Raw genomic sequence first — 12,253 nt, 5'->3', positions numbered from 1 at the left:
GGCCTCAATCATCAAAGCATTCCACCTAAAATCACGCCTGAGCCACATTTCTCTTGCCTGCCTGTTGGCAGACACACACACACACACTGCAGCGTAGCAGACCTCACAAGAGGAGAAAGGGGGCCAACAAACAGACTATCACATTTAACTAGGCAAGTCAGTTAAGAACAAATTCTTATTTACAATGACAGCCTAACCTAACCCAGAGGACGCTGGGCCAATTGTGCACTGCGCTATGGGACTCCCAATCACAGCCGGTTGTGATACAGCCTGGAATCGAACCAGGGAATGCAGTGACACCTCTAGCACTGTGACGCATGAAGACCTAGACATAATAACCTCAACAGCCCCCAGCTATGCATGATTATAAAAGCCATGCTCTTTGCCTATGCAGACTTGTGACATCCAGGCTTATAACCTCCAAACCACCTAGCATTGCAGATTATTGTTCTGGCCAGTGGCCACCATCTTTTGCTTTAACATAAACAACTCTCAACCATGCTCATAGCCGCTCTGCAGTAACCTCAACACTGCTCCTATATGACTCTTTTTGCTCTTTTGACTCCTTACATACACTGCTGCTACTGTCTAATTCCTATCCTGTTGCCTAGTCACTTTATCCCGACCTATATGTACACCTCGACCTCAATTACCTCGTACCCATACACATCGACTCAGTTATTAATTGTGTTATTATTATCTATTTTTTTTCTCTGCATTGTTGGGAAGGGCCTGTAAGTAAGCATTTCACTGTTAGTCCACTCCTGCTGTTTACAAAGCATGTGACAAATAAAATGGGATTTGATTTATGACCTTCAATCTCCTGAAGCCTTATGAAGGCTTGTGGTTGTCACACTGCCTGGGATGTGTGTGTTTAGCTCAGTCCTTTGGTTCGGACACATGTTTCAATACCCTATCTGATAGCACAGACCCTGCCCCCTTAACCCCCCTGTCATCTTTTCTCTCTCAAGCTTTTTCCGAGAAACTCTGAGACGCCCCAGGGTGGCAGTCAGATGACCTTGGGACAGGGCTCTGCCGGGACTTCATCGAAACGCTGGTATTCCCGAGCACGATCGTGAACGCTAACAGGACAGGTGAGCCATGACACTGGAACACTGATTAACACGGCTAACTCTCAAAGGTCTGCCAGGGGTTAACGTCCTGACACCCGTGATCCCAACGCAAGTGGAGCAGAACAATTTCCTACATAATACTAAGCTTGAGAGAGAACAATTTAACAGTCAGTCATGGTGGGGTGTCTAAACTTAATGGGTGAAAGAGTGCGTGTGCATGTGGATGTGTTTAACTATATTTTGTGGGGTCCAGAGGTCCTAACAAGAATAGTAAACTAACAAAAATTGGACCATTTTGTTAGTCCCCACAAGGTCAAATGCTATTTCTAGGGGGTTTAGAGTTAAGGTTAGAAAGTTTTAGGGTTAGAGTTAGTTTTAGGGTTAGGACTAAGGTTAGGTTTTGGAGTTAAGGTTAGGGTATGGGAAAATAGGATTGTTAATGGGACTAAATTGTGTCCCCAAAAGGTTAGTTATTTAAGACTGTGTGTGTGTGAGAGAGAGAGAGCGAGAGAGAGAGAGAGACAGAGAGTTTATGTGTATATGCTTATATGCATTTGTGCTCTTGCATTCATGTTTGTGAGTGTGTGTGTCTCCACAGTGAAAGAAGAATGTCTAACTCACACTCCCGGCCCAGTATAAACTCCATGCCCTGGCCTGTTCTGAGAGACAGGAAGTGCTCCTATCATCTCCATGGGAAAGAGTGGAGCCGGAGACCCCTCCTCAAACAGAAGGCGGGTTTAGATCAACACACAAAACAGGTTCTCACACACAAAGAGCTTCCCTTTACAATACCTTACAGAAAACCACTAACCCTTACAGTTTAACTATGACTATTTAGAGGTGAAAAACATGTCATGCCTTTGTGATGTATGTCAGTGTTTTCAGGAGGGTGTTATATAGACACATTGGAGGTAGATGTAAAATAAAGAGTACCAGAGCCATATCTATAACTTGGGGGTATAATAAACAATATATAAAAAGTCAGCTATAAGCCTAACTAGAACACTAGGCTATTTATCCCTGTATAAATTGTGATTTTTTTGTTTTGTTTTCAACAATCAATTCGTATTTATAAAATGTTTCTAAGCATGATTTCCTTTGTTTCTAAAGATTCAATAATAGTCTTGTCTGCACCGTGAAATAGAAGCGCTTTCTTCCCGCCATGAATGGCTGGCATTTCTCCGAGCCTTACAGCGCCATTGAACTGCTTGGGGATGCAATTGACGCATCCCAGTGGAACTGCCGACATGCACCATGTATATATTTTTTATCCCTGAGGAAACAGAGGAGGTGGAATAGGTGAGGTTGAGGCTCTTCCAAAAACTATCATCGTTTTCTTTGGACATACTCTAGGCTACTTACCGCTTCACCTCATCAACGAAAATGAAAAAAGTTAACAGCGTTCGGCAAGTTATGCCGGTCCGGGACGAATAAACTCTCAACTTTCGCCGTACAGGCAGCCCGATATGTCTTGATAGTAGGCTGTACTGTAGTGTTTGCAAGAATGTACAACCGCTGGTATCATGCTGCGTTAAAATCAGTCTCCGTTGTGTCTCTGACAATGCCTACCTGGACACAACATTCCCGGTCGAGGCAATTGAGTTGTCTTCAGATAAAGTTCACAATAACACCAGAAAATTATCCAGAAAAGCACACTTATCTGGCTGTAAAGTGTGGATGTACAGAACTGCAACATTTCAAAATATTCTGAGGGGACAGGTTCCGGGTAAAAGCGTCCTTGTCCTCCGTCTTTTTCGAACTGTCACCCTTTCTTTCGTCCTGTCAGTCTGGAGTTTTTCTATTAAGATTCTTGGACTCGAGTCCCTCCCCTTTCTGGCAGAGCTGACCAATGGCAGAGCGGACTGTGCGCATCGAAGGGGAAATAATAGCCTGTTCGCCAACGTAACCTTGCGGGCGTCCTTCCGTTGCCATCCATGACCTCCAACTGTCCGTCGGTGTTCCAAGGCTCGAGAATAGCACCTCCATCCGTTATCTTTTACTGTAGGCAACATTGAATTAGTGGTGAGTTGACAATTTCCCTTAAACGCACACACACACATCCCTCTGCAATGTGTTCCTCTATAGTTTTCACCTGGCCTATGGAATCTGTGAAATTAAATGACCAATGTGCCCACTGCCCTACTGAAGAAATTAGAGTAGTAGCCTCATAATAAACTGTCTGTAATTTGGGGTCAAATACTATAGATTAATAGGAGAACAGGACATAACCTTTTTATGTCTCTGATGCCCTGGGTCACTTTCACACACGCATGCAGGCGCACACACAGAGAGAACTGACGAATAGAACTGTAAGTTGCCCATGCATCTCCCCCATTTTTCCAAAACAATGTTTAGGACACAAACCAACCTTGCCAGGAGAGACCAGCAGGGTAGCAGAGCAGGTTTGACTGTCAGAGGAGAGGTTCTGTGTTTGTACTCATAGCAGTAATGTGAGATGGGGGTTGTCTCAGAGTGAGTGGCAGTGACACCCAAAGCACCTTCAGATCCCTCTATACCACACATGTCCTGTCTCAATCAAATCTAACCCATTTTGGGGATGGTATAAATGGTATAATTGATCTCCTTTCCATCACCAATACTAATTTGAGCAGGCAGGATTATTATTTATTTTTTTAACATCAGTGCAGGGGAAGGAACGGAGACTGGAAGGGGACACCACTTCCGACTATTGCAATGAATAGTTTCCAAACCCTTACATTTTAGAGACTATTGAGACTATTGAGATGAGATACAATTGAAACCAACTAAAGCAAATTGCTTTTTAGTGACAAGCTTTATATTCTGCGCCATCTAGTGGCGTAATCCGAGCTGTACATGACCTTTGCCAGTCGGCCACAACACGTGCAAGGTGAAAGGGAGAATCCATACGTAACTTTGTCCGTAAATCTGCTAGTATTTATGCATGCCATGAACCAGCATGACTTTTAAGGACTCCAAATGAGACATTGAAATTATAGCCTATGTTTGTTTTAAAAACAAGCTTTATTCCTGAATTCCTATGTTTACATTCCATCAACACTTTCCAAATACTGGCTCTAAATATGAGCATTGATTTGAGGATTAGAAAACATTTCAATTATACGGATTGCTAAAGACAGTTATGGTAAGAGTCTATGGGACCGAAAAATGTCAATTCAGTGCAGTCTATCAGTTGTTTTTGTGTCTGAGTGTGTCTTCTAGGCTCGTCTATGCTCTTTCCATGCCTTCCTCCCGCGCTCTCTCTCTCTCTCTTTCCATGTGTGTGTGTTAGTGTCAGTCATCTATACTCTGTTATTTTGTTTTATTGTATAATGATGTATTATTCTCCACTACAAGCCATAGTGTTTTGTGTGTGTGTGTGTGTGTGTGTGTTTTAGTGGGGGTCGTCTATATTCTTTGTGAAGTGTTCTCCAGTGTACAGGCCATCTGCAGGCTGTTGGAGCGACCGGACCATCAACCATGGGGGTCCAGCACCACTTCACCCAGACCAACCACTCTCCTTCATATAGGCCGGGGCCTCGTCTGCTGCTGCCTCCTCACTGTTTCCTGCAGGGTACACACACCGTGGAGAGCGATGGATAAATTCGTGCATGGATGAAAGTATAAATGGACAAATGAAGGAATGGATGTTTAGCCCAATGCAACATTACTGGCTTCAGTTTATCACTCTGTCATAAATCATATGTGTGTCTGTGTGTGACACTGTGTGTTTGTGTGTGAGGGAGATAGTTACCTAGTTACCATGTGGAACAGGATGAGTTTAGCCATGAGTTTGGATGTGTGACCTTCATGATGGCTTCTCCATATCCTGTGGGGGACACTGCTCCCACCTTGTTATCAGAATAACCCCCACATCCTGGCACGCACACACACACACACACACACGTCCTTCTACGAAAGAAAAAGGATAAAAGTATTGAGACAGTGACACAATTGTTGTTGTTTTTGGCGCTGTACTCCATCACTTTGGATTTGAAATTATACAATGACTGAGGTTCAAGTGCAGACTGTCAGCTTTCATTTGAGGATATTTTCATCCGTATTGGGCGAAGATGTCCACTAAACATAGAATCACATCATGTATCCGTCTCTGATAAATTGAGAATGTCTTTGCAAGTGATGTATAAAAATATGCTTCAAATGAAAACCAAGATGATCGCATTTAAACATAAACAGTAAGCCAGGACTGCCCAACCCACTTCCTGGAGATGTACCGTCCTGTGGGTTTTCAGTCCAACCCTCTTCCTGGAGATGTACCGTCCTGTGGATTTTCAGTCCAACCTTAGTTTAACATACCTGATTCTACTAATTAGCTGCTCAACAAGACCTTAACTAGCTGAATCAGATATGTTAAATTAGGGTTGGACTGAAAACCTACAGGACAGTAGATCCCCAGGAAGAGGGTTGGGCAGCCATGCGGTAGGTTATAGGCCTATTTATTAAATCATAGTGAAATACATCTCATGTTCAATCAATTGAGTTCTATTTTGCTACTTGTAGGCTACTGTCTGTAATTTGTCTCAATATATTTCGTGATCTGTAGTCTAACGTGTGCAATGACGTGCCAAATCAGTGATTTAGTGAATTTTTATTGGGTTAAGAATAACCTGCATCAATTTGCAGACAGTGGTCCATCTATTGTAATCTTTGCCTGGTCCAGATATTAGTCAGTCAGCCTATACATGTGCATGTCTAGACAGCTCAAGATGTACTCTTAAGGAGCCTACCTTTAGTCCTTAAGGTCCAAGGATCTTATACAGTTGAAGTCAGAGGTTTACATACACCTTAGCCAAATACATTTAAACTCATTTTTTTTTTCTTTTTTTACAATTCCTGACATTTAATCCTGGTAAAAATCCCCTGTTTTAGGTCAGTTGGGATCACCACTTATTTTAAGAATGTGAAATGTCAGAATAATAGTAGAGAGAATTATTTATTTCAGCTTTTATTTCTTTCATCACATTCCCAGTGGGTCAGAAGTTTACATACACTTAATTATAATTTGGTAGCATTGCCTTTAAATTGCTTAACTTGGGTTAAACGTTTTGGGTAGCCTTCCACAAGCTTTCCACAATAAGTTGGGTAAATTTTGGCCCAATCCTCCTGACAGAGCTGGTGTAACTGAGTCAGGTTTGTAGGCCTCGTTGCTCACACACACTTTTTCAGTTCTGCCCACACATTTTATATAGGATTGAGGTCAGGGCTTTTTGATGGCCACTCCAATACCTTGACTTTGTTGTCCTTAAGCCATTTTGCCACAACTTTGGAAGTATGCTTGGGGTCATTGTCCATTTGGAAGACCCATTTGCGACGAAGCTTTAACTTCCTGACTGATGTCTTGAGATGTTGCCTCAATATATCCACAACATTTTCCTACCTCATGATGCCATCTATTTTGTGAAGTGCACCAGTCCCTCCTTCAGCAAAGCACCCCCACAACATGATGCTGCCACCCCGTGCTTCACTGTTAGGATGATGTTCATTGGTCATTATGGCCAAACAGTTCTATTTTCGTTTCATCAGACCAGAGGGTATTTCTCCAAAAATAAATCTTGTCCTCATGTGCAGTTGCAAACTGTTGTCTGACTTTTTTATGGCGGTTTTAGAGCAGTGACTTCCTTGCTAGGCGGCCTTTCAGGTTATGTCGATATAGGACTCGTTTTACTGTGGATATAGATACTTTTGTACCTGTTTCCTCAAGCATCTTCACAAGGTCCTTTGCTGTTATTCTGGGATTGATTTGCACTTTTCGCACCAAAGTTCATTCATCTCTAGGAGACAGAACGTGTCGCCTTCCTGAGCGGTATGATGACTGTGTGGTCCCATGGTGTTTATACTTGCGTACTATTGTTTATACAGATGAACATGGTACCGTCAGGCATTTGGAAATTGCTCCCAAGGATGAACCAGACTTGTGGAGGTCTACAATTTTTTTTCTGAGGTCTTGGCTGATTTCTTTTGATTTATCCATGATGTCAAGCAAAGAGGCACTGAGTTTGAAGGTAGGCCTTGAAATACATCCACAGGTACACATCCAATTGACTCAAATTATGTCAATTAGCCTATCAGAAGCTTCTAAAGCCATGACATAATTTTATGGAATTTTCCAAGCTGTTTAAAGGCACAGTCAACTTGGTGTATTTAAACTTCTGACCCACTGGATTTGTGATACAGTGAATTATAAGTGAAATAATCTGTCTGTAAATAATTGTTGGAAAAATTATTTGTGTCATGCACAAAGTAGATGTCCTAACCAACTTGCCAAAACTATAGTTTGATAACAGGAAATTTGTGGAGTGGTTGAAAAATGAGTTTTAATGACTCCAACCTAAGTGTATGTAAACTTCCAACTTCAACTGTATGTTATTATCAGTGGTAGACTGGCTCTGGCAGCCAAATACTCCCATCTAAACATGAATTGATTCACAATTGAGGTGCGGTTCTAGAAACACAAAGCCCTTTACCTACATATCACACCAAATTAATTTTCTCAAACGCTAAATATACACTCACTGTACACAGTTTTAACCTGCTTTATCACAGTTGCAGCCAACATTATTTTAAAGTGACAAAATGTTTCCTTCTTCTGTTACTGACAGGTGTTCCGAGCAACCTAGATAGCTCATTAGCACAGGTGGTCCCTCCGTCTTCCGTAAACACGCGCTGTAACAAGGAGATATGTCCGCTGTGGGAACACTAACCCTATAAAAGTGTGTATCAATTTAACCTTTTGATTTAAAAAATATATATATACAGTATATTTCTCGCTGATATGAAAGATAAGGTCCTTATGCTTCCAAAACCGTACCTCAAGCGAATTGTGTTAATGTTCAGACCGAGAGCCGGGGCTCTTCTCAAAACTCCCCCTTACAGAAGATTCCTTCGTTCAATGACGTATGTGTAATGTAATGGAACTTAAGAGTCGTGATCAAGGCCTATATGCATATCTGTATATTTACTGGCCTATTTACCCTTTGTATGCCTTCACTCAGCTCACACAGTTGTGTATGGAATGTGTTGGCTTGTGGGGACAAACTTCTATTACAAATGACTCTTCTATCTGCATCCATATATTTACAGTGCCTTGCGAAAGTATTCTGCCCCCTTGAACTTTGCGACCTTTTGCCACATTTCAGGCCTCAAACATAAAGATATAAAACTGTATTTTTTGAAATATCCAATAAATGTCGTTCCACTTCATGATTGTGTCCCACTTGTTGTTGATTCTTCACAAAAAAATACAGTTTTATATATTTATGTTTGAAGCCTGAAATGTGGCAAAAGGTCGCAAAGTTCAAGGGGGCCGAATACTTTCGCAAGGCACTGTATATCTGCCTGGTTCAGACCACCTGTGGTGAGTTACCAACTCTACAGTCAGCATTCAATACAGTATATAGTGGTTTCTGGCTTGCCCACACATTTTTTACTAGTGATCTATGAAACTTTTGACAGTGATTCATTTCTAAAGACCATGTCAGTTAATGGGGATATTTTAGTGAATTGGGTAGCTGATCATTGGTTGTTGACCTGAGTGTATTGATTTACCAACATCACTAATTAACATGAGGAATGTTCCTTGACAGAAATGTCTCAACATGTGACTCCACTAACCACATTTTAAATTAAATGCATTTGAAGTAATAGATGTTTTAGCCCGTTCTGTGTTTGTGTGTGTATGTGCATGTGTTTTGCATTTGAGTGTGAGTATGCTGTGTATGTACTGTATGCCTGTGCCTTTATGAAGCAGTCTAGGAGTGTGAGGCAGCAGTGTGTGTTGTTCAGACTGCTGGCTGTAAAATTCTCCATAGTGAAACATTAATCCAGCAGGTAGTGAGTGGCTCCACACCAGCACACATTCCTCCACGTCCCAGGGGGTCAGGGTTCACCAAGTAACTCAGCTCCAACCACTACATCGCTTTCTGGATCACTGTTAAAGCTGCAGGTCTCTCTCTCCCTAGTTATTTTCCCTCCATCTTTATCTCTTCTCCCGCTACTCCTCTCTTTCTCTCTCCTACTTCCTCTACACATCTCTTAATCTGTTTAACCTCGTGACAAAACATCAGATGACTCACCGATACAGGCTGTGTCCCCCAGCCTGCCCTCCATCTTGTTCAGCATGCCAGTGAAGATGGCACAGGCTATGTTCCCTTCCGCATCCACCGCCCCTACCGTGCCCATCTTCCCCACACACAAACACACACTTCAATTCAAATGTAATTAACATACCTGTATATCATGTAATATCACCCGTATGCTATAATATTTGCATGAAGTTATGTAGCCAATTGGATGGAAACTATAGCCAGTTAAATCTGGCAGCACTTTATTTTATGGTACTGTTTCTACTGGTATTTACCAAAAAATGTAAGGTAAATGAATACGTATTTGGTAATTCCATATGTTATTATTGTGTATCTATTACCATGTAACCATGCACCAAGTCAATACAAGTATATAGATTAATTAGTGGAGCTATTACCTTATCTGACCCTTATCTGGTGTTTTTTTCTGGCCATGTGACCTGGCTAGAAAATACTCCACGCCCTAGTCATGGGTGTGTGTTGACCTGAGTTGTAGTGGTGGTCATTCTCCAACAGAGTAACCCCTCCACCACGGCGTCCATGGCGCTGCCCCTGGAGTTCAGCACAGCCCCTCCTAACTGCAGCCCAGACCCATGCAGACGACAGTTCTGCACGCCCCTTAGGGTTGTGCTCCGCTCCCCATAGACCAACACAGGCAACATGTCTGCCAGAGGCGGAGAGAGAAGTGGTGAGACACTGTTACAGCGATATAAAGTGGTTATACTCAAGGTTTGTGTTACACATGGACTCCTGAGAATGCCCATATTGATATTTAAATAATCTTGAAATAGAGGTGTCCTGATTTGCCCAGTGTCTAATAACAATAAGGACATTCTGGATACTTGAAGTACAGTCAGCACCAAAACACCTGATTCAAAACATTAGGTTGTGTTAGAGTTGGGCAGGAACAAAAGCCTTCACCCCCTGTAGCTCATCACGACGGGTGGGTATACTTTGTGGAACGTTCCAACATGAATCTGTTCCAAAAACTACGTAAATAACAAGGTTGCCAACAAACAACACATACAAGGTGTATAGCTGCAGAATAAGATACCGGGTAGGGTCGGCTATTGGGCTATATCATTACGTTTTTCACTCACCACTTTCATTCCTAAAAATATCTGTCCACACTCTGGTCGCCTATGGACACACATTAAGAATAAGCTACGTGGTGAGTTGATGCCTATTCGGCAGCTAACTTAAGTTAGCTCGGTAAATTGATCATGCTACTTTGTATGCGTTGTTTGTTGGCAACCTTGTACTTTACGTTTTTGGAACAGATTCCTGTTGGAACGTTCCACAAATTATACCCACCCATCAAGACCCGGTGGTGACCACTGGTGTACATCAATACTCCACATAGTGCCAATGCTTCCCGATCCAAAACGAATGAAGTTGGACTTGCTCAGACACGACGGAACGCATTCATGCAGCGCAAATAAATTGACCTGTGTACACTCATATGAATGTGTGTACAGAATGACAGTACTCAACGTTGATATACAATTGCATTCACAATGAGATGGTATGCGTTTATACTGTTGCTAAGAACCTGTTCTACTGTTAAAATTAATTTCAGCCCAGATAGTCAGTCGCGGTTCAGTTCTCGAAACCACCCTGCATATTTGAAAGTAGGTTATGGCGCTCCACAGTAGTGACGTCACGAGAAAAATCCCGTATTCACCATATCAAAATAAAAGTCCTTTGCAATTTGCATATTATTCAGAGGTTATCCGAGAAAACCACTTCCAACAGAAATAACAATAATAATTATTGTTATTATTACTGTAATTATCATTTCTCTGAACAACAATGTGTAGCTTATGTTGCTTTTAAAATGCTACCATGTGTTGCAAGGAAGCATTGTGTAGGCCTAAATAAGAAACATACACATGTTTAATTTTCAATCATTACAAGTTACAGCGAAATCACTTATGCACAGTGGTGATGTTAGCATGTAAATCTTGGTGCGTCAAACAAAAACAAAATTGCTTTGAAAAGAGACCCTTAAACCCAGAATTGGGACCAAACACCCACTCCACTGAGTAGCAGGCTAGTGATTGCTTTGCAATGCTTGCAGTTAGCCACTGATTCCTTCCAAACCAATCATAGTTGAATTTGCGATTTCAACTTGTTGTGTAATGTTTATGTCCAATGACCGGTGAGCACCGATTAGTTTTATCTCTACTTTCTCTTCATTATTTGTCTTCATATGACAAGGATTAAACAAGATTTACCAGTAGATTGTAGACTTGATTCATGATGATGATGACTGCTAGCTAAGATTTTGAAAGTACAGTGGGGCAAAAAAGGATTTAGTCAGCCACCAATGGTGCAAGTTCTCCCACTTAAAAAGATGAGAGAGGCCTGTAATTTTCAGCTTATTTTTTTCAGAAAATAAGTATTTGGTCACCTACAAACAAGCAAGATTTCTGGCTCTCACAGACCTGTAACTTATTCTTTAAGAGGCTCCTCTGTCCTCCACTCGTTACCTGTATTAATGGCACCTGTTTGAACTTGTTATCAGAATAAAAGACACCTGTCCACAACCTCAAACAGTCACACTCCAAACTCCACTATGGCCAAGACCAGAGAGCTGTCAAAGGACAACAGAAACAAAATTGTAGATCTGCACCAGGCTGGGAAGACTGAATCTGCAATAGGTAAGCAGCTTGGTTTGAAGAAATCAACTGTGGGAGCAATTATTAGGAAATGGAAGACATACAAGACCACTGATAATCTCCCTCGATCTGGGGCAACACGCAAGATCTCACCCCGTGGGGTCAAAATGATCACAAGAACGGTGAGCAAAAATCCCAGAACCACACGGGGGAACCTAGTGAATGACCTGCAGAAGCTGGGACCAAAGTAACAAAGCCTACCATCAGTAACACACTACGCCGCCAGGGACTCAAATCCTGCAGTGCCAGACGTGTCCCCCTGCTTAAGCCAGTACATGTCCAGACCCGTCTGAAGTTTGCTAGAGAGCATGTGGATGATCCAGAAGAAGATTGGGAGAATGTCATATGGTCAGATGAAACCAAAATATAACTTTTTGGTAAAAACTCAACTCGTCGTGTTTGGAGGACAAAGAATGCT

The 12,253-nt window shown here is 41.9% G+C and overlaps 2 long non-coding RNA genes across 3 annotated transcripts in view; both read right to left on the bottom strand.

The window, feature by feature from the left end:
• LOC118943856 overlaps positions 1-3,025 on the bottom strand; it is a 7,154-nt gene extending 4,129 nt beyond the window's left edge. Inside the window, exons 1-2 of the long non-coding RNA XR_005039160.1 lie at positions 2,436-3,025; positions 2,208-2,346 (exon numbers count right to left, since the gene is read on the bottom strand). This is a non-coding gene — a long non-coding RNA (uncharacterized LOC118943856). The remainder of the gene's footprint in view (positions 1-2,207; positions 2,347-2,435) is intronic.
• A 1,456-nt stretch (positions 3,026-4,481) lies between these two features.
• Positions 4,482-11,474, bottom strand: LOC110502456. 2 transcript variants are annotated; one of them, XR_005039159.1, is made up of 5 exons: positions 10,469-11,474; positions 9,553-9,818; positions 9,146-9,251; positions 4,807-4,964; positions 4,482-4,619 (listed from the first exon to the last, which is right to left on the bottom strand). It is a non-coding gene; the product is annotated as an uncharacterized LOC110502456 (long non-coding RNA). The 2 variants fall into 2 exon arrangements; XR_002470333.2 differs by having other exon boundaries at positions 9,553-11,466.
• Positions 11,475-12,253: the final 779 nt, after the last annotated feature.

Source organism: Oncorhynchus mykiss, chromosome 23 (genome assembly GCF_013265735.2).
Source record: "Oncorhynchus mykiss isolate Arlee chromosome 23, USDA_OmykA_1.1, whole genome shotgun sequence".
NCBI classification, from domain to species: Eukaryota; Metazoa; Chordata; class Actinopteri; order Salmoniformes; family Salmonidae; genus Oncorhynchus; species Oncorhynchus mykiss.
The sequence above is the reverse complement of the archived record's forward strand: the minus strand, read 5'-3'. Positions and strand labels throughout refer to the sequence as shown.